The sequence below is a fragment of the Aphelocoma coerulescens genome, chromosome 2 (genome assembly GCF_041296385.1).
Source record: "Aphelocoma coerulescens isolate FSJ_1873_10779 chromosome 2, UR_Acoe_1.0, whole genome shotgun sequence".
Taxonomy (NCBI): Eukaryota; Metazoa; Chordata; class Aves; order Passeriformes; family Corvidae; genus Aphelocoma; species Aphelocoma coerulescens.
The window spans coordinates 58,220,875-58,244,143 of NC_091015.1; the positions used below are offsets into that span (position 1 = coordinate 58,220,875).

Genomic DNA, 23,269 nt, shown 5'->3' on the forward strand with positions numbered 1-23,269 from the left:
GATCTAGTGCCACCTTGGTGTATGGAACTACCATGACTGTGCACCTTAGCTGCTACATCCACAGGACACAAGTCCCATGAAAATGCTGCCCATCAGAGTATAGGAAGGAACAGCACAGCAGGAGTGGAGGCTGCAGAAGGAGGAAGAACAGATGTTCTGCAGCTACATGTAAAATAGCTTCTTAAACATACCTCTCCTGCTTTCTTTTCTAAGAGTCAGAAAAAACAGTGGTTTGAAAAAATCCCTAGAAGTGGGCAATTTTGTCCCAGGTCTGTCACAAAATAATGTAAACTAGAAACCCTATTTTCCTTATAACCACAATACCTGGCTGGAAGAATTTAGTAAAAAGATTCACATGTCTGCTGTAAGGCACCAATTTGATAGTGCACTTTTGGGGAACTGAGTATTCATCACAGTTTAAAGAAATAGTGAGATTAATTGTGAATTGCTGAAGTAGGAACCCAACTGACCCTACAGCCCTCTGTGCCACTCACTACACAAACACACGTACAGACTGGCCTCAAAGAACTTGCAAACCAAACAGAGCAAAGGGAAAGAGCATCACGCAGTTTGGAAAGAGGAACTGTTTCCATCCAAAGACTCGAACTTTCCAAAGTGTCTTAACTATTCCTGTGTCCAGATCCAAAAAATCTACACCTTGTGAGACTCTCCTTTAAGACTTGGCCAGAGCTCTGGAGCACCAAGATGCTGCAGAATACTACAAGGCAAGTAAAAAAGAATTCAAGACTCAAGTCCGAGCAGAATTATCCGCTAAAAATCCTATAATGCCAAACTTGTGTAAGAAAAGATATTGCCCCCCTGACATCACAAATGACCTTAACTCCTAACTTTGCTTCTAGAACTTTTCCAGAACTGTACTTGCCTCTGACATGTCTCTGTCTGCCTTTGCCTTTTGCCATGATGTTATTCAGGTCTTCCTCACTGTTCAAAACAGATTCTAGTAAGAGAGAGAATATTTTTTGAGAAAGAAAAAAGATCTGTAAGAAGGAGGGAACTATCCACGAGATGTCCATGACTACAGGAGCAGTGCAAAATGCTGAAGGTTATGAACAGCAAAAAAATCATCTTTTCATCACAAGCGTGAGGAACCGGCACATTTTGAATGGAATTCCTGAAATCACCAACAAAATCAGGAGAAATAAACAATACCAGGAACTTGGAGACATGGTAAAAAAATTGAAACGATTCACAGTAATTTATAGAGAACACCATCAAGTTACAACTCACTAACAGCACAGGAGGCACAACAGCACAAGAGGCATAATATGAGACAGACAAGTTTATATAGAAAACACATAGGAAAGGCTGTGTCTTATGGTCATAACATAGTTGGGTTAGCTGTGGAAAATCCTCTTCTATTTTGTGGCTTTGCATGGCATTGTGCATGCCTTTCTGGGCAAAAATTGATGTAAGCACTGGAAAATCATAGGGCCCATGGATGGACTTAATGTGATTTAAGCTGTATGGCGTGGAAGCACATCTAGCATGCTTGGAAAGGAGTAGGCACTTGAGGGCTTTATAGCATGTTTATACAGACTCAGACACTAAGACAAAGGTCATCTTGTATTTTGGAGTGTAAGACTTCTTGAGATCATATATCCTTCACTAATCAGTAAATAAATAGCAGGGAAAAATGAAGTCCTGACTTTGAAAGGCATGAAGGGGGGGCAGTAAGGGAAGAGGGGCTGAGCAGGTTAGTGAATAAAATTTGCACCTTACAGAAATACCACAGGTTTCAGAAGCAACCGGTGTGGACTTGAGAAAATGGCCAGCAAATAAAACAGAAAATCCTTAATTTCAAAATCTCTCTAATTGGCAAATCAGAATTAAGGTCATCTTATTGCACTGATGCATTTCAAAAAAAAAAAAAATTCTGCTCCTGTCACAGTGTCAAAACAAACATCTGTATGTTCAAGCAGATATCAAATATTGTAGAGGTGTACACACACTTGCAACTTTAAACTTAAAATTTTCTAAAATTGGGGACATACTCTGTTGCTGTAATTGCAAAATACACATAAATCTTGGTTGGAGGAAAAGTGCTGTTTTAATCTTTTTCCACAAAGAGAACCTGTGTTCTGAGTACAAATAAACTGAAATAAAGGAATCTGTAGCATCTTCAGACAGAACCAGGCCCATGTCTGGACGCTATTATTTTTCCTTTTCATCCTAATACTTATTTGCAAACATAAGAAGAGTGTTGCATAAAATATTGTGTTTGTATTCCCGCTAGGAATAATAACAGTATTCTTTGCTGAGGCTCACTCCTGAAGATATGGACTATTTTTTCACAAAAAAAAAAAAAGTATTTGTGGAAAGAACCCATCACTGACGTTTATTTAACCACTCCATAGAATCGATGGCTTATTATTGCTGTATAGTCACAGCCTCAACAAAGATGCAGATGTAAATGGAGTATGTTAAACCAAAAATAAGCTTCCTCAATAAAGAATCCGTGTGCAAAATAATACAGAAATTACACCTTAACTCTAACATTAGACTTCTGTAAGACATCCACACAGAGGTAGATCTTTAAGAGGGGCCTTTAGTAATGCATGTCAAAAAAATGCATGCCCTGAAGACTTGTTCAAGAAGGTGCATTCCTTTATGCTTATAAGACCAACAGCTGCAGGGTCTGACCCCAAAGCTAATGTTCAAGCCCCTTCCTTCCACAGCATCAGCTGATACACAGCTGCACCCCACACAGGTGTAAAATTAGCAGTCAGTGACAATGCACCATGGACTTTGTAACCAAAAGGGACATCACATCCTCCCTGGTGAGAATCATGAGGCAATGTGTGATATACCAGAATATCTTCCCCTTTTGTCTGCCACACAGACCAGTTTTTCCATTTTGTATTCAATTATCACATGTCATTTAAACTATTGGTTTAGCCAAGAAGTTAAAGGGACTCCAAGCAGTAGACAGCTCCTCTGTCAAGGCAAAGGGCCGTGGCTCCATTGAAGTCCTCAAGGCCAAGATGCAATTGACTCTGTTCAAACTCTGGCCTCCTGTTTGTACAATAACAAACACCAGCAAAGGGGTCGCTACCACCTTCTGTGTCAGGTAGGAAAGCAACAAAAAATACATAAAGAGGGGGAAAAAAAGAAGATTACTAATATTAAAGATCTAGTGATGGGCTCTGAACTAGCTATTACCACTCTGGACAGAGATGTTGGAGTTGTAATCAATAGCATCATGAACATGCCAGCCTGGTACTCAGTAGTTGTCAAGAAAAGCAACAAGAATGTTAGAAATTATTAGGAAAGAAAAGAAATAGAGAACAAAACCAAAACCCATCATTATGCCCATATCTTAATTCCTGTGTTCAATTAAGAGCCACTCATCTCAGAAAGAACATCTGTTGAGCTAGAAGAGACATAAAGAAACATAATAAAGGTGCAGATTTTGGCACAGATTCCAAACAAGAAAAAAACTAACTCATTGCAATTCCTCAATCTGAAAAAAAAAGTGATCATGAAGATGGAGATTAGGAGGCATTGGAAAAATCACAAAAGGCATAAAAAGAACAGGAAACAATTGCTCACTTTTTTCTAGTAGAAGAACTAGTAGGCACCAAACAAAGTTTTCAGAAAGTACCTTCAAAACAAAGAATGCACAACTCAGCTTCAGAAGTTGTTATCAAACTTGTGGAATGCTAAAAATGCACATTTGTGGAAAACCGCTCAGAAAAAAATTCATGGAGGGAAAAATAAATTAATGAATAAATCCGTCAAAGGCTCTTAAACATCATGACAGCATGCCATGCTGAGGACCTCAAACCACTAGAGGCTGGAAGAGTTTGCCAGCAAGCAGGACTAAACGCCCTATACTTACATGGTTTGCATATCCTGTATGTCTGCCCAGTGCAAGACACTGTGCCACATGGTCCAATGCAGTCATGTTAATCATCAGTTAAACTTCTTTCAAAAAGAAGCCATGAGAGGAAAGCAGAGATTTCTTGTGGACTCAAGAGTCTGCAAGGAGAGCGTTTAACTACATGCTTAGTTCTAAGCTCATTCTTCAAGTTAATAGACCTAAGGCACAAGCATAAATCCTTTCTTAAATTGAGGTGTTTTCTGGGATTGGAGGTCTTGTTATTATTATTTATATCAATGTCTTTGCACGGTTGTCTTCACTCTCTGTTATCGTTTTTTCAGGTGTAAAAAAAGCAAAATGTGCACACTGTTGCAACTATTCATTAAGGGCAGACTTCTGTGACTTAATTACATCAAAGTGTTGTTGCCAAGCTGATTATAGCTCCCCTGTACTGCAGGGGAGTTTGTCAACCAAAGATTCTTATAATCTATGACGAACAAAATATCTTCATCCACAGCTTCTAATATTCACTAATAATATAATAAGTATTTATTTTGCTGTGGCACTCAAATTGAGCAGATTAAAAACCTCTCAAAGCATTTTCTTTAAAAAATAAATTATTTATAACTGTCAGTGAGTTTCAGGTATACTTTCATTTTAAAAGTTCACTGATCATGCTCCATTCAGAAGATATGGAGCAAGAAAAAAATAAAGACCTAAAGGAATTTGTGTGTTCAGTGATGCTAATGACTAAGACTCTGGTCATGTTTTCTAGATTTAATAATACATCCTATAGCCTTTTGGACTGATCAAATGAAAGTAGGGGATTTATGTTCCAGTGTGCTGTAAGAAGAGGGCTTAGAAGACTCCCAAAGTAATTTCGTTTGACATTCAAAGCTATTTGATTGCAGTTTCTGAACATTTCTACCACATTTGTATTCAGCATGGGGTAATCTGAATTTTGTCATGTTTTGAGTCTGACTAATACATGGTATTGGTCCCTTAATTCTTTTTCTCCTGTTCTGCTGTGCTGATTGCTTTCATATCACTAAGGCAAAAAAATGGTGAGTATATTCAAAATTGCTAACCTTAGAAAAATCCCAGGATCACCACCATATTGGGGGCTTATTGTGTAGTATTTAGGGATCTAAAATTTAAGGAGAAAAAAGGAAGACTTATTGTATACTAATGGTAAGCAATTTTCTGCCACTGCAACTTTTACTGGGACAGTGCAAAAGCTGCTTCTAATATATTTTCAGAGGACAAAATGCTGATGAAAAAACATTTGTGAGATTGTGTTATTCTAATGATTTTAGTTTTACTAATATGGTATGGCAATAAGGTGACATAAAGGCAACTTTAACCCTCTTTATATTCATCTTGCTCTTCCACCTCGCTTTTCAATCATCTTACAGGTACTGTACACAAGGTGAGTTCTGCTTTATTATTTGCCTGCAGAGAAAACTAGCATCGTCAGCAACTTATCATGGTTAAAGGACTGGACATTTTTGCAGCATGGTCACAGGATCAGACAACCAGCTGTTGCCTGACCTTATGAGAAAACAAACACAAGAGACTGAACAAATATTCAAAAATACTGAACCCACCATCATGAAGCATGTGAAATTTCCAACCATCAGTCCAGTTTTGACAGGACAGGGACTTTTTAGCTTTCTAGACAAAGCACCACGTGTACTTAAGTGGATGCTTCAGTTCACATGTCAGCTATTTTGCACTGAGGATTTCTCTCCTGCCTTTGTTCCAGGAGAGAAATCTTTGGGTTTTGCCCTAAAAGTTGTTAAGGCAATAAAAGCTGTTTTGTTCAAAATCTATAAAGATATTTCATGAAAAATACTCTCATCTTCTCACTGCAACTGCTGCTAGCCCTTCTTTTAATAGCAACTGAACCAGGAGCTCTGTGAGTGCAGGGCACAGCACTGGATTTGTCCTTGGCTGGATAACACAGTTCTTGCAAATGAGCACCATCCAACACTGACTTGCTTTACAAACACAAAAAAAAACTCAAGGAAGATGACTTCCTCATTCTACTGATAGGGAAGAAGACAAGTGAAAGCTAAAAAAAAAAAGAGTAATAAATGCTGGATACTGCCTATTCATTAGTACAGGTTTTTTTATGGTGCTGGTGGCTCAGTTGGATGGGGGAATGAATCACAGAATGCAATACCATGGTGGAAAGAACCTCAAGGATCATCTGATCCAACCCACTGGCAGAACCACAGTGGGACTAGTATGGCTTGCTAAACCCAGCTCTGAGCTATCAAAAACTTCAGGAAGCTGAAGTGCCTGGTGATCGACTGTTCTAGAGGCCTCAGACCAAATGTACTCACACAGGTTTCGTTTCTGTGCTGCCTCTCCTTCATCCTCCACCTAAAATTCAGCAGCACGTGGATTGCTGAGCAATGCTCCTGACAAGGTTCCTGCATCAGCCAGCGAAGGGATCCTCCCTGCAGGCTGCTCCACCCAGAGCCAGCCAGTGTCCCACAGGAGCATCAGCAAGGGCTGCATCATGAGGGGCAAGAAGAGAGCCAGGAAAGGCCTGCTCTTCACCCTTTTTATTAACCAGCCCGTCAGAAGAGATAGGTACAGATCTCTGAGCTGGCAGTCAGTGAGAGAGAAGGTCATAAAACCTCACTTTTATGCAGACTTTTGCTTTGAGGATTTGGGAAGGGCAGGCTGGTCTTTTTCTCATTGCAGAAGCACTAGCTCAGGATGCTCTGTCATGCAAGCAAGCAAACAAAACAGCTTTTAATAAATGGGGTAGGTCAATGCTTTTGTTACCACTCCTGTACCTGACTATTGTCCTGAACCAAAAGCAATTAAAGCAGGGATTATACTTTGACAGCTGCATTTGTGGTGATACGGATGCATAGCAGAACTCAGCCGTGCTTTGAGAAGCTGATCTATTTTTTAGCACCTTGTTATAATTAGAACCACATGATTTACAATAAATTATTTATTTGATTAATTTCATCTTTTTTTCTTTTCTATCAATGAATTGTCCACAGACAGAATGTTGAATTCTTGAATTCATTTTTAATTTAAATAATATATTTGATGATTAACTACAGGTCTGTAAGTTATTCATCATTTGCTAATAATCACAATTCATAATTTGTCCAGTGGCATGCTATTTTCTGAGGCTCAGAGGACATATGGACTCTTTCCTCCTCCGTCTTTGGAGCCATATGCATAGTACAGCATTATGTACACTTAAAATTTTATTATTACATATACAGTCTTAGATTGTCTTATTGTTAAAATTGGATAAAATATTTTTTTAAAAATTTACAAAAAAAAAAAAAACAAACCCTGATGCTAAGCTTTTCTGTTTAACCCTACTGTGATTTTGAAGGAAAATGAAATAGAAAATCAGAACAGGATAAAAATTGCTTCCAGAGATTTAGAAAATAAATTCTGGAACTTGATAAAAATTATTATAACAGGCTACAGAATGATTTTGAGAAGTCCAGTGGTGGACACTTCTATGCAATTCTTCAGGCCAGATATTGTCAGTGGTTTTTTTCCTAACAATCCGCCATCCAGTCCCATCTCTTAGTTGGCACAATAGACAATTTCTAAGTGGCTTCTGGAAACAAAGACAAAAGCAGTTACAAACACAGAAATTCAACTTAGTCATGAAGGATGTATGGTGTTATGATATATAACACCTCATGGTAAAAATACCTCCTCTGTGTCATCTCATACAACCTAAATCACCGCTCCACAAAAATCTGGATCCTAACAACATTTATCCCAAGGTACAAATGTATTTATAATTTGAATAATTTATTTGGTGACAATTTCCTGCTCTGCAGAGACTCATTACTTGCAAATAGCAAATATTCACACATTTCCTTGGTGCAATATGGCACATTTTCCATGAAGTACAGGCCTCCAAGCCTTCCTCTCTACCTTACACATACAGCACTTATAGTTACAGCACTCGCATTTAGATGACTGTTAGTACAGAACTCTGTTTGTCTTACCAGGTGAAGAAGTTTTTAAGCCTCAGGATATTTTTAATCTTCTGGATCTTTTTAAGCCTTGAGAAAGGATGCTCTGTTAATTTCCCATTTTAGCCAGCAGGAGTGAAAGCAGACGATGTAATAAGCACACAGCCGATTGCACACATGATGACTTGTAAACTTGTCTGTAAACTCTGCCACGAATTATTAACAAGCATCTGCAATGTTCTTACTGAGGAAAAAAAATCCTGCTTACATAATAGTTCATCACGATAGACGCTGAGTGTTCATACAGATGTATTTTTAGTCGGTTCCTATGGAAACGTGACTTATGTGATCACACTTTATATATGCTCCTCAATAAAGTTTGACCCCATCGGATAATTTCAGCTGCCTCTGACAGAATGGTGGCCTCTTTCAATTTGTGGAACCGGATCAGCTCAGCCTGCATTAGCCACCTGAGAGTCTGCTGACTGAGGCTACAGACTAAGGTGAGGAAAGATGATGGTACATACCCCAGTCATGGAAATGTTGTCATTCAGAGCTCATGAATTACCATGAAACACAAATCCATGGGAAACAAGACTTCATCGGTCCAGATGCTTTTAGAAATTCTTGTCTGAAAAGTACAGGATATTCCACTGGCCCAGAATTAGTTTCAATCTTGAACAAGAAAGATGACCATAATGTGGTGCTTTTAGTTAAAGCATATAATGAGAAAAGCTTAAATCTGCTCTTGCCTTCGACATAAAACTCAGGTTGTTCTGTGATTCTAAAAATACCAACCCAAGCCACAAATCTGCTGAGCATGCCTGACTCTTGAACCTGCAAGTACAAATGTAGAGGCATTACTTCAAGGCATGCATGAATGTCCTGTTTAAGTAGGTTGAGAGAGACCTGGTGCTCATAATCTCCTAAAGAACCCTTCTTCATATTCCTTAAAACTTACTCATGGCCTGGATGACGTTTAAGTCTTCCTCACGGAGCCCATCAGCGTCAGTTGCTCTTTCCCTACACAGCCCTTATCTTTCCAGTCTCATGAGGGTAAGCAGAGCAGGAAACGGTTGAGAGAGTCACACAGTCACCTTTAGGAGAATGTGCAGCTTGGATGTATGAATGCTGTTTCCTCCAGTGGGTGACGCCAAGCTGGTCCCACCAGGAAATCCAGGAAAAGCAAACTTCTGATCATTCACCTTTTCCCCCAGTTTTCTTGGTGGATCCGTATAGATGGTATGTAAAGACAAGTCTTCCTTCTGCCTGCTTACTCTTCCACTGCTTCAAAGTGAATTTCAGACACAGCTCTGAAAGATGGTTCCCTGTACACCCTGACATGAAGACATGCAGATACCTGAAGAACTGGAGCAGGTCCCTGGTTCTGCCTTGCTCCCATGTGTTATACCAGATGCAAACCTCCTCCTCCCATGTGACCAGTGCTCAAATGCACTGGGTCTTCAATCACTTTCCAAACAAAAGTCAGTTCCAGGACCCCAGCTCTCAGCAGAATTCAAGCAGCAAATGAATTTGTTCACCACATAGTGCCAATTTTACATTTTCACCCTGCTTATCCTCACTGTGGCTGTGTCCATAAGCCACTACTCTCCCTTCTGCTCTGTGAAGAACACAGCTTTAGCACTAGTTCAAGGATGGTCAAGGATCCAGTACATATCACTGTACATCACACTCCCAGCAACCATGCATGGAATACACATATCCAACTTAAGTCTTCTGGATGAGTTTCCAGACTCTCCTTTTTCCTCCACTGACTGTACTGAATCCAGTTGGGGGCTCTGAATAGCAGCTAAATGAAATGCCTACAGCAACCTGCGGAATGCTGTTAGTAACATCTACTGCAGTTACTGCTCCCTGCTATCCACAATCCCTTTTAACCCTGCAAGGATCTGAGACAACCTACAAGTAACAGCAGCAACTCAACTAAAACTAGAAACCCATGGAAGCTTCAACAAACTGCAAGTGACTTTCACTTTCAACACACTTTTTATGTGTGTTGTTATTCCAGTGCATGTTATTCCAGTGATGCTCTGCAAAATCAAACATGCTTTTTTTACATATATATTGTCACACTAATAAGAGATGTTAAGATTCTATGCACAAGGATAGGAGCAGTAATAACAAGGGAGTTTTCTCCAGGACTTCATTTGATTTAAAAGTGCCGAGCTAAGTACGTAAGCTGTTCTGGACACTCTAGGAGTTGATATCTTGCTCTGTGGGTGTGTACACATCTCTGTCTTCTTCTGTGTGGCTCTCACACCTGCAGCTCATAATCATATGTAGCTTCAAATGAGTTGAGAAAATGAAAATTACCTTCAAATGGAAGGAAAATGCATTTGACATACCTCTTGTTCCAGCACTTGCGAGACTCGCTATAATTACTACTGTGAGCTTGCAGGCAGATGGCAAACGAGGCAGCACCTTGAATTCAGTCAGCAGGATGCTGCAGAATTGCTCTCACTAACATTTTGTTCAAGATGTTTCAACACAGAAATCTAAAAACTGGGAACCAAGACATAACTACTGCAATTATTAGTGAGCCTTAAATAACGAGCACATTACATCTCCACCAGCCTTCCACATCTCTCTGCACCCAGAGAGTGTCACCTATGTTGTACCCACCCTAGCTGCATGTGCTAGGCCCCAATTAGTGCTCTTACAGACTCCAAGATAGAAGGAAGAGTCAGCATTAACAGATGAGATTGAAAAGGACCAGATTCTCTCCTGAGGAAAAAAAAAAATAATCTTGCTCATATCAAGGAGATAATTTTGAGACAGCAATGGCATCCAAGTGACATAGAGGTTGCCAGCTGCCTGAGTCTTACTGAGCTTTTCATATGAAAAAAAGGAAGGAAAGGGAGGAGGAAAGGAGAGCTGTGGGAAGATAAGGCTTTTAAAAAAAAAAATGTAATAGGCTAAATATCCAGCTGCCTTAAGGCAGAGGGGTTATCTCTATTCATTTTTTTTAATCCACCTGGCTCCTTTACTAGGGGATTTGTGAATATCTCTTTGCACAAGAAATCTCTTCCAGTGGAACTGTGGAATAATTTGAGGTTGCAAAGGAAAGAGTGTTTATATGTCTGAAGAGCCTTATGAAACTAATACCAGAGTCCTACTACAGTAACAGAAGCAGGCAGAAGAGGGTTACTTATGTTCTCTTGATTCTATTTTAAAAGAAATAGCATTTATGCTAGTGGTTGGGGTTTTTTAAATTTTGTTTGCACACGAGGTGTGATTTTACAGTTCTGGAGTCCCCCTCTACATAGCCACAGAGCTGGAAAAGCAAACATTTTCTCTTGAGCTGCAGTTGCAGAGCAGCCAGCTCCCACACTGCTGATTTAGACCACAGGAATGAGCACCCTGCAGTATTTCCACAGCCAAGTTCGAGTAGTGTGTGTAAGGATGAAGTGATTAGAACAGCTTTCCCTAAGAACGATGAGTTTTCCTTTCTCAAATCACTTTAGTCCATGTTATTGTATCCCAAACCTCTTGCATAACTTAAAGAAATGGCTAGAGTTTATGCTGCAAATGTAAAACTATTCAGACTGTTTGCTAGCTCTTTATGCTCATACACTGTTAGGATTTATTTCAACTCACAGAAAGAGGGATTTTTAGTGACGTAATACATAAAAGTTTAAGATTATTAAAGTAGGTAAGACTTTCTAAAGACAGTGTTTTTCCCATGACCTGCACTCAGAATGACACTGGTGTGAGAGTAGAATCAGCGTCACTATTTCTACCGACAGAATTTAAGGGTAAAGGCAGAACATCTATTCTTTGTACCACAAGGTGGCTCAGCTGCAGCAAAGGGCAACGAATGCAGTACACAGCATATAAAGGGTAGATAAAAGTTCCCGTTTTATTCTTTTACTGAGATGCTCAGAAAATTATAAAATCTGCTTCTTGTGTATTTGGCAAATAAGAGAAAACATGGAGTTTGTGATGCTGCAAAAGAGTCAGAGCTACTGTTGTGTCATTCACTACCTTGATCTTGTGTCTGCAAAGGTTGAGGTGAATAGAGCAGCAATTTCTCTGTGACTGGCAAACCACACCATGTGATCAAGTGCCTTATCACTGCTGCCAATACCGTAGATCCAGATCAATCTTGGCAATACATTTTACATGCAAATGGATCTTTTGTTGCAAACATATATCAAAAGTAATAAACACCTGCTTTCCGACAGCCTAGATCTCAAGGTGATTCCCACTTACATTTTATTGCAGATAAATTACATGAGGTCCATGCTGTCCCTTATCTCATTAAACTTATCTTAGGGTAAAACTAAGGCATCTTATGTTTCCTTCAAGATCATGAAAGTGTGACATATACTGTGGGGTTAAAATATTAATGCTAGCAACATTCAGCACCTTGGAAAAGACATCTGGGGCCTGTCCTCAAACAGCATAAAATTACTCATGTGGCAAGCACTTCTGTCCCACAAAATCCCCTTCAACAGGGTAAGAAAAAATGCTGGTTTCTCCCTATTGCCCAGTGATACACCTTGGCTATCTAGGCATTATCACCTAGTTTTGATGGAATGCAATGAAGTTTTGTTTTGTAGTGAATATTGCCCTCTGGGTGTGTATACAGGCTTCAGAGACAGCAAGGTTAAGAACTTTGGTGCTTTGTTGAAAGGATTAAAATCTGCCAGGGGTAGGCAGCTATTGCAGGATTTGGTCAGTCTGAGTTGTACTTAAGCACTGAAGAGAAGCAAAAAAGTAACAAAACTGAGAGGATGTATTTGCTGAATATATATTTTCATAACCTAGATAGACGTAGTTAACAAGTTAGAGCATCCTATTTCTGATATAAACAGCAGCAAATTAGTAGATGAGGTATACAGGGGCTATGCCTCAGCCAGAGGTCACAAAAATAACACAGGAAAAATAATACGGGGGCGGAGAGAAGCGTCAGCGTTTTAGCAAGCTTTGCATAATACTGTGACAAGAACTACAGCAAGCAAACCACACAGATCAAGAATCCAGAGGGTTGCAGACAGCATTCAGATCAGAGCAAGGGTGTTCAGTAGGCACAAAAGCTGCTGATCAAAGAGTGACATCCTCCCCATCACCGAGCATGCCGTTCCTTTGCTAAAAGCCCTTTAACACAACATAGCAGAAAGCACACACTTTGAGCAGGAGCAAACTTTGAAGAAGGCAGACATGCAAAGGAACACCACATATTGAAGCAATTAATACTGAGAAACAAATTCTATTTCCTGCTAATTCTTTCATGTTGTCAAATAAGCAGCCCAAAATAGGATCAGAGGGAAAATACAAACAAACCATAAACTAGGAATAAACTTTAACATTATTACATAATATAGATCTATATCTGCTGAAAATCAGCCCCAACTGTTCATATACTTCTCACCAGACTTACATTAGAGTACGTCACTATTAACAAAAGATATTTTCCCTGACTGGAGCTGGCATGAGAGAAGCCCAGAATAAGGACATTTCCACTCTCAATATTGTAAAGGCCTTCACACGTATCCAGACAACACACCTTCCCATTTTTATTTGATGTAATATTCTTTCAGTATCCACTAGACTTTGCCAATGAATGTTTTAGCATTAGCAGTGTTGAAGCAGTGTTAATGACAATAATTACATCTGTAGCACATTATATTTTCAGAGTGCTTTCAGTTAATTACTTAATAAATTAATTGATCCTTAACAATATAAGTAGGCTGCTATTTAGATAAACATTTTGACGTGAATAACGGAAGGTGGGCACAGGTTAAGGACCTTGCCTATGATATTACAGCAGAGGAAATAAGAGAGTCTAGATTAAACCCAAATTAAATGCTGATTATTAAAAGATTTAAGTATATTAAAAAATGAGGTAGAGTTTCTTCTTTGCAGGGGGGAGATAAACTTCCATGCGGGAGGAAGGAATAACACAAAGGTATCTTCAATCCCAAATTACAGCAGAGGGTGAAGGTCATGCTGAATTTGACTTAACTAATGTAGGCAGAAACCTTCATTGAATACCATGACAAGGCAAAAAACAAATACTGACAAGGCAAAAAACAAATACTGAAAATCCATCCCTGAGATTAGCTCAATTGATTAGAGCATGGTTGTGGGTTTGATCCCTGGGTGGGCCATTTACTTAAGAGTTGGACTTGATGATCCTTGTGGGTGCCTTCCAACTACAAATAATCTGTAACTCCTGTCTGCTGAGCTACTGTGTTAGGACAGTATCTGTGGTGATGCGATGTTTTTATTGTATTTTTGTATGTTCTGTGTACCCCAATGGTTCGTCCCTACCTCCCCCACTTCCACTCCCAGTTGGCCTGTCCCAGATTTAAGCCGCTCCCCCGGTGCTCCCAAAAATGGTTATCCCGCCCCTTATTCTGGCACCTTCCCTATCAATCACCAAAACCCCTCCCAGAGTTCTGGACTGTTCTGTGCCTGTCACCCGAGCCCTCCCTAATTACCCCTATATGGTCCCCGTCAATCCCCCGAGACCCTGCCCCCCGGATACCTCCCCTCTTGGCAATCCCCTAAACCTCGATGCCCCATTGGGGCATGTGACCCCTCTCCCTCCACCCACCAAGACCATTGGACCAGATGTGAGTCCTTCCATCCAGCATCCCTCCCTCCTGACCCGCCTATTGGTCACTAGTTGGGTTACTCCCCTCGTTCGACCCACCTTTATAAGGTGTAGCAGCACTGCAAATGTTGCTTGTTCACCGTGGATCCCCTTCAATGACCTTGGATTACCTCACGTGGGAAGTCTCCCTGCTACTTTCTATCTTCCCTTTCTCCAGGGCTGCTGACTGCCACAGTGCCTGGAGCCTGTGCTCCCCTGGGCAGAGCAGAGGCTTCAGAGGAGCAGCTTTAAAGCTCCGTGCCTCCGGCTGCTCCCCACTCCTGCCGCACACCGCTGGAGCCAGCCTGGGCAGTGGGCAGCAGTGGTCACTGCAACAAGTATCAGAACTTAATGCTTTTCTGTGAGCTGGTCAGGGTTTTGATGTATTCTACCACTTTTGAAAACATTATTTAAGACACCCACAGATAATAGCACTCCTTTATGAGACAGAGACAAGGTAAGTTTGCTTTGGCTTATTTAGAAGCTTTTAGGAGAAAAAAGAAGTATTTCAAGTTTCTGTGTTGTAATAAACCTTGCAGATACCTATATAAGTCACCAAATTTCCCAGAAAAAAAGTATTGCTGTACCAGTCCAGCAACAGGGTCTTAAAGATTTCCCTGTCAAAAGTGATTAAAATACTTTTTCCACTCCATTGCTTTCCAGTAAGGTGTGGAGCATTCCCTCTTCACTCTGATAGAAGTGAGGGGAAAATCCCCCATTTTTTAATTAAAAATCAAAAATCCAGCATCCCCAGTCACAGCGGGAAACTGCATGGTCAGAAACTGCAGAGTGCTGCCCCTCAGGGAACTACCAAAAATTTGTCATCTCTGCTCCCCAGTGGGTGATTCTGCTGTTGCAGAGGTTTCCCAAAGTCAGCTCATTATGAAACTATATATTTAAATCTCAAGCAAAGTGTGTTTTGTGGACTTACACAAGTATCTCTTCGAGTTCACCCAGAACTAATGAGAATTGCTGCAGATGAGCAATGCTGGGCTCTGTCAGTATAAACTGGGGCAGTTTCTGTGTGACATATTTTCTCTCTGTGTGACTCCAGCAGACACCATAACTCCTGAGTCTCTGTGGTATAGGTGCTACAGTCACTTGGATGTTTTGCATGAAGAAGCAAAAGTTAAAGTTTTTATTTCTTTTACCTTGCATTCCTTATGAAAGTAATATTATTTTCAGGGTAGGTTCAGTAGTTGTATGGGGTATTTTCAAAGTCCAATAAGCAGGTAATTCCTAGACCAAAAGAAAAAAATGGAAAGTAAAAAAATATGGGAAAAGTATTAAAGAACTGAGTTGGCCTTGGATACATATTTCCACAAGTGACAGAAACATAACAATTCTGAAGTGTAAGTTACAGAAAAGATGACCTTACCTGCTGGTTGTAGCAACAGGATTAGTAGCTGAGAGGGTCAGGTTCCTATTCTGGCTGAGTTGCCCTCCTAATGGGAAACAATTATTAAAATCAGTTGATGTTAACCTGTCTGAACTGTTAACTCATAATAAGAAGTTGAGATGAAGAACTGAACTTGAAACAAATTCTCTGCAGGAAAGCTGGTTCAAAAACTTACGGAAAGAACATTATGTCTAAAATAATCACTTCCATTTTGGTACCACAGATCAACAGAACTTAATAGTGGCATTTCACTGTCTTTCTATCTTTGGATATTCTGTTTTGAAAATTAAAATTCTAGGCAGAGAAGGGATGTGGTTAAGAAAATAAATCAGTACCCTTTTTCATATAAACTACAAAAGTGAAATTGCAGAGAATTTAATGGCTTCTAAAGTAGTTGCTACAAGAAGGGGTCCCCTCTTCTGGCATGGTTTTCATGAAAAAAAGAAAAAGAAAGAAAAGTTCAGTTTTTCTATAAAAAGCAATGCAAGTTTTGCCTGCTCAGTGATAAAATTTGCTTCAGCATCTCATTTTGCTACAATTTATTTATGAATTCTCTCCAGTCAGTTCCTGTGGCGGGACATGATGAAGAATTGGGTATCCTGCTTAGCATATTTTCCATTGCCATCTAAGGTAAAAGGTGAGTGATGCACAGGAATTTTAGATTCTAGTTACACATTCACCTAACAACATATGAGTCATTCTTGTTTCTATGCAAATGTCATCCTTCACCTGAAGGAAAATTCCTGCCTCTTAATATTTAAATCTCATCTAGTTTTCATCGATTTCTGAATCACGTCTTTGAAATGTTCTTAAAAATACATTGAGGAACAAAACATCTTCATCTTTATTTACTTATTTTACCAAAGCAAATGCTTTTTCTGAATTCAGACAGTAAGGAAATCTCAGCTATTAGAGAAAATATAAAGACAATTAAAATAATTTCCCTCCTTGGGCAAAGAAGATAACACTAAACACAGAACTGCAGCTGGCAACTTCCATAGTTGACTTTTTAGGGACCCCCACTCCTCCTAGAGGCCTCTCTAATGCCCCACGGCATGCCAAGGGATAACCTAAAAGTCAGCGTAAGGGAGAGCAAGGAATGAGCTGAATTCCACAGAAAGATTCTAGATATCTAGAATTGCCCCCAAATGCTCTGTTCTTGTTCTGATACAGTTAAAAATAAACAACACCCTCACAGAAGCCTCCTGACACAAGCACATCTGAGTGAGACCATAAGCAGACACACTGTTATTGAGGGTTGAATGGGATGACACTACTACAGCCAGGGATACAGCTATCAGCTACAAAGTTAACTTTGAAGTGGTCATTCTTCATGAGACATTCTCTCAGGTGTAGTCCACTGGCCTTTGAACCACACTGGTCCAGTGTCTAAAGCAGAGCATAAGTTTGCAGTGGACATGCAGTGTTTAAATTGATTTCCAGTGTGGAAATGCAGTGAAGGTCCAAAGGCTTCTGTCATGGAAACCCTTTCACTGAATGTTGGCCACAGCAATGGAAACCCACCTTGTGGATTTAACACTGACCCTTCAATACGCTGTGAGCTGTTTGCAGAATACTGAAACAGGACAATTTATAAGATTGTCTGGGCCATTTACGTGCTTTCTTTGCTCCCTATGGATTCACCCAGGTGCTTGGAGCAAGCAGGGCACACCAGAATGATGTACCCCTCTCATATGGTGATAGCACCACTCCATCTGCTCCTTTCCTCCCTGCCTCAGATGATAACAGAGCACTCAATCATCCTCCAAGAGAGTGCCACAAAGAAACCACACTAAGCTGTAACTGCTTTTGCAAGGCCACATGCCATGTCTCAGCAACCCTGGGCCACAGTCTGCTAATTACAAACAGGCTGAAGAGAGCTTTGCAGTCCCTCAGTGAAAATATCCCTGGTGAATCAAAGTCTGAGGCCAACAGACTGCTTGCTAGGAGAAAACCAAGAGCTCTGCTTGCTTCATTACAGAGGCACTGGCAAGAAGGATGTGGTTGACATTTGTATTCCAGCCATTAGCACTGAGAGCTGTCGCTCCTGTTTTCCCTAGGGGCCAGCCCAGGCAGTGGAGCTTGTGGAGGTGTGGCAGCCAGTACAAGATTAGCCTGAACCCTGCCAGCAAATCCCAGGCTGCTTTCCCTTTTGTTTTCATGCCCCACTCGGGAGATCATCCGAATAAGGTAAATGCTTCCCAAGTCACAGCCCCAGCAGCAGCAGCGTAGTTATGTAGACTTTACTTTTATGTTTCAGCAACTCTGTCTTAATTAAATTTATAAGTCAGTTTTTCATGTAGCACCTGTGGAATTTCTAAAGTGCATTCACATAGGATTATTGGCTTTTACTTCAGGCAAGAGAAGCAAATGAAACTTCAAGTCATTGCAATGATTCAAAGACACAGGAAAGTAAAATTTGAGCCTTAGCTTAATCACCTGAAAGAGCAAAGGATGACTAAACAAACTAATTATAAACTCTAGGAAACAAGAATCCTCCCTCCCAAAATGATTTACTAAACACTAGACAACAGTCAAGAAGAATATTTACTTGGGCATTTTACACAGTTTTATTACTTTTAAAGAAAATTACTCACAAAACTACCTGTGATGTACAGATAACTATCAAAATTAATTGTTCTCAGCATTAAAATCAATGTCTCACCTGGATGTGAGAAAATCATCTGTGTTTTCCTATTGCTTCTGAGTAAAACGCCTTGGAAAAATACAAAAAATAAGGAAGGCTTCTTTTGTTTATTTTTCTTCAGAGAATTTTGCATTTAGTGGTCGTATTTGCTTTGGTTAAGTACCAGGAAAAACTCACTCTGATCAAGCAGGAACATACAGTCATTTAGCTGCTCTATTTTTTTACCAGCTCCTATGTTCCTATTGTATCAGAAACATCAGATGGAAAAGGAGCAAAACTGGACAAAAGCAGCTGGGTGAGAACTCGATATTAAAATAACCCAGAGACACAAATACACAGGAAAAAAATCATGTCAAGTTTAAAAAGAAGCAGAATGTTTACGATGGACCAAAAAGCCTAGAAAAGAATAGCTACTTCTCTAGTATAAGAATGAGAACAGTTCACTATCATGACATAGCATTATGATACTTAGGTCTCAGGTGCAGGGGAAGGAGGAATATATTTAAAATGGGCCAAACAGTTCACTGATATATTAAGCCAGTCCATATGGAAATGAGACATAGATCTCTGGAACTTCTCTCGATATCAGATTTAGAGAAAATATTTCATATTTTGATAGGCTGTTTAAAAACAAACATCTTACAGCTGACCCCAAATGTTTCATCTCTTAGAACCAAGTGGTTATTAAAGTTCCCTGTTCTAAAGATGTTCTTGTGGAAACAGAGATAGTGGAAAGCGTGCAGTGCAGGAGATACCCAGGCAGACCTAGGCTGAGGGGCAGTGTGCAGGTGGTACAGGGCAGTCCCAGAGCTATAGCTCGGATCCAGCCAGCAGCAAGACTTGTGCATCCACCCAGGCAGGAACAGGGGGGTCAGAGGAGAGGACATGGAGGTACCTTCCAACCTAAATTATTCAATATTATTGAATGGTGTTGATGGATTGAAGATATTATCACAGTACTGGGAGAAGATAGGAAAAAAAAAGGGATTTGCAAAATCTATCAGTCTCTGGATGTCAAATCTATTTCTGCAGGCCAAACCACTTCAGAGAAGTGGTTTCTTGTTCCCCAACAATGGCAGTATCACAGTTGTCCACCTGACTCCATTTTCCCCAAGCCCTTTTCTCCATGTCCTCTGACTCATCCATAGCCTGCTCCCTGTCACAGCACTCCCACATACCTGAAACATGGAAGCTCCTTCCCCTTTAAAGTTTCCCCGCTCTATCTCACCATACCTACAGGAATTTCACAAACCTTTCCTGCTGCTGAATTTCCGTATTTTCACTACATTCACCTTAGCCCCAAACACCTCACAAAAAGTGTAGAAGCATCTAGCAATTATGGCAGGTGATAAAATGCTGCACATCATTTTTATCTGGTATAACAGGGCCACCACAAGACATTATGCAACTGACCCATTTTGGGCCATTTAAAATAAGAGAGTTTAATGAAACGTGTCTGTTGTAATTTACTGAGGACTGCTCCTGTCCCCACTGAGAATCAGTAACCACATTACCAGAGGCAGAACCAGACCTTCTACGTCAGCACCGCCCATCCATATTCTAAATAAGTGGTACAAGGAAACATATTAGTTTCTAATCTTGGTTATTCAGTGCCTAAATAAGCCTCATCACCATAGCAACAGATGGCTTCACAATCTTTAATGCCTTTATTTTCACAAGTCCTCTGAGAAAAAGAGGGGACAGCTGTCCCCATTTTACAACTGAGTAACTGTGATGCAGAGAGGCAAAGTGATTGGCCCAAAATCCTGCAAGAAATCTATGGAGTGCAGGATGTCAGGGCATCAGATCTCCCAAGCATCCTACCAATGCCCCAACCTCCTACTCCATCCTTATTTCTAAAAGCACCTTCTATGCCTATGGCTACATCAACACAGACTCTGAAAACCAAGCTTTTTCACAGAGAGGCTCAGGCCTCCATTAAGTCTACTATGTCTTCATAGACTGAGATGGTTTTGATTGATTTATTTCCTTATTGGATTATTATCTGCCCAGGAAGTTGAACTACAGAGGAAGTCCAAAGGGAATTGAAAAAGAAATTGATTTGGCCAATTCAGTAAGTCAGAAAACACTGATGATACTGTGTGAATCTCATGAGTTTGTAAATATTTGAAAGGCTGCAAAGGGAACCAGTTCTGTGCTTTTTTCCCCCCCATAGTATTTGGCATGAATCCAACTTCTACCCTATACTCTAGGGAACATAGACATTAGGTAGTTGGCAAAACTAATACCTGTCGGTTGTTCTTCCCTGTGAAATAGTTACCTAAAAAAATAAAGTTCATAAGCTGGAAAGAGCAAAAGTATGCTCCACACCTGTGCTTTCATGTATCTTTATTTCTGGATATAAAATTGCAAATTCCAGATGTGGAATATTCTGTTCTGGGACTCTGTTTTAGACTGTTTCATAAAAATTAGTTATTAGGTCAGGACTCATTTCCAGATCCATCCAGATATTGTTCTGTCTCATCTCAAGGTTCAAGTAGCAACTTTCTTTTCCTCTATTTTTAATAGTTTATAGGTGAAAACCTCTAGTTCATGAGATTTCTATCTTTATGTTATGAGCAAAAAAAAAAAAAAAATTAAGCCAGACAAAATTACTTTATCAATATAATTGTTTTTATTTACAATTAGCACTGGAGCTGTATATGAAACATCTCAACCTTAAAATGTCTCTGCTTATCACAGCAGTCTACACTGTTTATATTTATAAGGTAATTTGTACAAATGCCTTTAAACTGGTGCAATGATTACTTTTATTTCACTTTTCTACTTCTGGTGTGTTGAGCTTCCTTTTATATTGGCTTTGTTTCAGGAAACTGCTTCATTCATTTCTCAGGAAGAACTGCTTTAAGAGGGGCAGATGGGAGCACCTACAAAGTGAAATATGGAAACTGTCTCTACATGGCAGAAGTGTCTCCCTGGGTACTGGTGGATATTATACTTTTTAAAAGGCATGTTTTACTTTGCAAACAGAAGCAATTACTTTTAATTGTGCTTCTCAGCATGAGAAACTTAAAAAAGGCATGTTTTTCTCCTCCTCAAAGTCAGACCTGTATATTAAAAAAAAAAACAAAAAACACTCGGATACACACTGAAAAACAGGCCATAGTTGTCCTGGGAATATATAGCTGCCCTGCTAAGCATGACTGCATAAAGAAGTTAAGTATGCAGTTGCCTTAGGTTTATCTTGGCTGTCTTAACTTTGATGAGATTAGATTTGCAGAATCAAATGTAAATACAGCCTCTGTTTCACTACAGTAAACCTTGACACTTCTTTAAGCTACCAAAACATGTCAATGCTTCGCTGTATCAGCTAGTTTAGCTTGCACTTTTTCCCTTTGTTAGGCAGAAAAGGTTAAAATCCAGGACAGTTGCTTTAATCTAAAGATTAATTACCAGAGAGACCTGATGCCATGCAGAGCATGCAATTTGGACAGCGTGATTGACCTCTTGATCCCTTGGTGAACCCTGTGAGTCAGATTCTGTCTGACAGACACCAAAAAAGGTGTCAAGACATCACTGAGTTGATCATATTGCTTTCTTTTGGGGGCTGTCCAGTTGTATCCATTTAGAGGGAAGGAAGACTGCTGTGGGATGCCAGAGATAGTCCCTGGTACTGGGGGGCACAGCACTGCTGGAGTCGTCACCATTACATACAACCCAGCAGAAGGTAGGACATGGAGATTCCTTAGGGATATAAAGCACAGGAATGTCTTGTGCCCAAACCAGCTATTCAAATGACCAAAAAATTCTACCATGGTGAAAAAACACATGAGAAACCAAAGGAGTAAAGGGCTTTAGTGACTGCACATATATATATATATATATATATATTCAACAGCCTTTGCCTGCAGTGAGGGAAAACTTGGATTTCATGTGCATCAGTCTGCATGTACATAAAACATCTCTAATGACACAAGGATGTCCATTTTCATAGCTATTGGAAAAGCTTAGCTCACACAGAAAGTAATGTACAGAGTGGAACATGGATAGAAAAGCACACTTCCAACCCTTATTCGTCCCACATAGATAAATAAACTTCCCTTAGACTGTTACTTGCACTTCATTGACATAGTCTCCCTAGCACAAAGTGGAACCAAATTAACAATTTCTTTTATCAAATCCATTTTTCTTGTGTATTTTACTTGCCCAGAGATTTGTTTGACACTGTCTAGAATTTAAAGGACATGAATTTAAAGACTTCTTGGTGAGAAGCAGACCATAATCTCAATTATCCTTAACTCAAAGAGATATTGGAAAGTAATACATAAATTGCTTATTTGAAAGACCCTGGATTCCTACCCATGTTTAACACTATTTAATTAAGGAACAATACACTCGAAATAAGAAGTTTTACCCTCTGACCGACACATTTTTCTGTTCAAGAGAGGATTGAAAACCAAAATACTTACTTGCACTGTTAAAACCTGATATCAAACACATTACATATTTGCACATATATAAAGCAACCAGTAAAGAAAAACAAAAATAAAACAACACAATCCAAAGGACTGAGAACAGCCCTACTTCCTGAAAATAACATTGTGCACCTCCATGAAGAGAGACAGGGGTTGTGCACAGCAATACTATCCCAATATATGGACTTCAATTATATGAAGCTGCAATTGCAGATAGATGTATTTTATGAAGGAACAGCACACAGATTCACAAAAACACACAAGAAAAGGAGAGACAGGGAATGAATCTGCTCTCTTGCTTGAACGGAACTGAGGTGACACAACTGTAGCAGGTTGAGACTGCGAATGAG

At 39.8% G+C, this 23,269-nt stretch overlaps 1 protein-coding gene and 1 long non-coding RNA gene across 7 annotated transcripts in view; one reads left to right on the forward strand and one right to left on the reverse strand.

The window, feature by feature from the left end:
* Window positions 1-23,269, reverse strand: part of ARPP21 (cAMP regulated phosphoprotein 21) — a 654,082-nt gene that overhangs the window by 588,691 nt on the left and 42,122 nt on the right. For 3 of the 6 annotated variants that reach the window (XM_069007668.1, XM_069007661.1, XM_069007662.1), the window contains exon 1: window positions 14,498-14,540. The gene's annotated coding sequence lies outside the window, so the exon portion shown is untranslated. Of the gene's footprint in view, window positions 1-14,497; window positions 14,541-15,368; window positions 15,386-15,588; window positions 15,677-15,815; window positions 15,883-23,269 lie in introns of those variants that run through there. The other 3 variants (XM_069007670.1, XM_069007667.1, XM_069007674.1) reach the window with 2 other exon arrangements.
* On the forward strand, window positions 14,806-22,286 carry LOC138106674 (uncharacterized). Its single transcript, XR_011149064.1, has 4 exons — window positions 14,806-14,894; window positions 16,397-16,473; window positions 17,897-18,026; window positions 21,314-22,286. It is a non-coding gene; the product is annotated as an uncharacterized lncRNA (long non-coding RNA).